Source organism: Chiloscyllium punctatum, unplaced genomic scaffold (genome assembly GCF_047496795.1).
Source record: "Chiloscyllium punctatum isolate Juve2018m unplaced genomic scaffold, sChiPun1.3 scaffold_583, whole genome shotgun sequence".
Lineage (NCBI taxonomy): Eukaryota > Metazoa > Chordata > Chondrichthyes > Orectolobiformes > Hemiscylliidae > Chiloscyllium > Chiloscyllium punctatum.
This window is the reverse complement of record NW_027310317.1, coordinates 15001-17500: the sequence shown is the minus strand read 5'-3', so window position 1 is coordinate 17500 and position 2500 is coordinate 15001. Positions and strand designations below refer to the sequence as shown.

Genomic DNA, 2500 nt, shown 5'->3' with positions numbered 1-2500 from the left:
AGAGGACGGGTCCTCTGCGACACCCCAGCCGCGCTCTCGCCAGCCAAGGCGAGTGCGATTGATTGCCAAACGACCCTCAGACAGGCGTGGCCCCGGGAAGAACCCGGGGCCGCAAAGTGCGTTCAAAGTGTCGATGATCAATGTGTCCTGCAATTCACATTAATTCTCGCAGCTAGCTGCGTTCGTCATCGACGCACGAGCCGAGTGATCCACCGTCAAGAGTTGTCTGAGTTTGTTTTAGGTCTCTCCCTCGCCAGAGGAAAGCGACCCGGACCGCACATACGCTCCCCACCTTGAGCTACAGCCACCTGCACGCCGGCGTGCGGGCGGAGCAGGGTGGCGTGAAGCGATGGGGAGCACCATCCTGGTGCGGCCCGCAGAAACATACGTCTATTGGGGGGAGGAGGACAGGGCGCCCAAGAGGCGATGCGTGCCCCAACGCACCGCAGCGACGGAGGCAGGATCACCGCCACCATGTCGCCCGCCTAGTATCACGAGGCGTGCAGCAGCTTTGCCCTAGGAAAAGCAGAGGCGGGAACGGGCACCGGCCATCGGTTCGGCAGCGTCACTGACGCGTGCACGTGGCGGCGTGTCGGCGAGCGGACTTCCTGCGAGGAGGCGGGGGCGGCACTCGCCCGAGCAGACGCCCGCCCGGCCCAGCCACCGCCGAGGTGGACTGGGAGTCGCGGCAACGGCTCGTCATACTCGTTCCCACACTCACAGCGCAGCTTGCCCGCAAGCCACCGACCACCGATCGACGCCAGGCGCCCCGACCGAGAGCGGGATCGCTCGTTCGCCCTGCTGGCAGTTCGCTGGGGATCACTACTGCACGGAGCTCGGAGACCGACGGGCGGCAACTCGAGAGTCTTTAAACCACCACCCCCATCCCGCAAGTGCAAAGAGGCTGTATACGCACAGACGGGTGAGGGGAATAGGTACCCCGTCGGGTTTGAAGGGAGCGTGACTAGATAGCAACGATGTAAACCCAGCCGATTTGGGAGCGAAAGACCGGCGCCTGCATCACCGGCTTCGTTTCCCGTGGCTGGAGAGTACACCGAAACCCTCCGTCTGTCGCGAGCTCCCGACGACGCGGTGCCGCCAAGCAGCAGGGCCGGACCTGGTGTGGCTCCCCTCGTCGATCACAGACCGGTCGGCACTACTGACGAGACGGTGGAACGGGCTTCGCCCCTTGTGACGAAGGGTGATGCGAACCCGCCCGCCCGCGTGCGTTCGGGGTGGACTCGGCAAACGGAGATTTGAAATCGGAAAGTGTCCTCCTGCCCCGCGCAGGTAGGCGCCCAACAGTTGTGGGGGGTTTGGCGGTGACCACGGCTGCAGGGCCTGCTACCCCGACGAGCTCTCCTGCTGGCCCCGAAACCACCCTCGCGAGACAAGTTGAAACGGAAACGGGCGTACCCCCAAGCCGACGATCCTTTCTTATTTGTTACTTTTTTTTTCACTTGCTCGAGTTGTGGCGATTTGGCGGTGACCACGGCTGCAGGGCCTGCTACCCCGACGAGCTCTCCTGCTGGCCCCGAAACCACCCTCGCGAGACAAGTTGAAACGGAAACGGGCGTACCCCCAAGCCGACAGAGATCCTTTCTTATTTGTTACTTTTTTTTTTCACTTGCTCGAGTTGTGGGGGTTTGGCGGTGACCACGGCTGCAGGGCCTGCTACCCCGACGAGCTCTCCTGCTGGCCCCGAAACCACCCTCGCGAGACAAGTTGAAACGGAAACGGGCGTACCCCCAAGCCGACGATCCTTTCTTATTTGTTACTTTTTTTTTTCACTTGCTCGAGTTGTGGGGGTTTGGCGGTGACCACGGCTGCAGGGCCTGCTACCCCGACGAGCTCTCCTGCTGGCCCCGAAACCACCCTCGCGAGACAAGTTGAAACGGAAACGGGCGTACCCCCAAGCCGACGATCCTTTCTTATTTGTTACTTTTTTTTTCACTTGCTCGAGTTGTGGGGGTTTGGCGGTGACCACGGCTGCAGGGCCTGCTACCCCGACGAGCTCTCCTGCTGGCCCCGAAACCACCCTCGCGAGACAAGTTGAAACGGAAACGGGCGTACCCCCAAGCCGACGATCCTTTCTTATTTGTTACTTTTTTTTTCACTTGCTCGAGTTGTGGGGGTTTGGCGGTGACCACGGCTGCAGGGCCTGCTACCCCGACGAGCTCTCCTGCTGGCCCCGAAACCACCCTCGCGAGACAAGTTGAAACGGAAACGGGCGTACCCCCAAGCCGACAGAGATGCTTTCGCTCCTGTTACTTTTTTTTTCACTTGCTCGAGTTGTGGGGGTTTGGCGGTGACCACGGCTGCAGGGCCTGCTACCCCGACGAGCTCTCCTGCTGGCCCCGAAACCACCCTCGCGAGACAAGTTGAAACGGAAACGGGCGTACCCCCAAGCCGACAGAGATCCTTTCGTACTTGAACCAACACAAAGTTTGTCACGTTTTATTTTTACGAGTGATCGACCGTCAAGATTTGTCTCTGAGTT

At 60.8% G+C, this 2500-nt stretch overlaps 1 non-coding gene across 1 annotated transcript; it reads right to left on the bottom strand.

Annotated features, from left to right (window-relative positions):
• Positions 1-70: 70 nt before the first annotated feature.
• Positions 71-224, bottom strand: LOC140473344 (5.8S ribosomal RNA). Its single transcript, XR_011958285.1, has one exon. It is a non-coding gene; the product is annotated as a 5.8S ribosomal RNA (ribosomal RNA).
• Between the last annotated feature and the right edge of the window lie 2276 nt (positions 225-2500).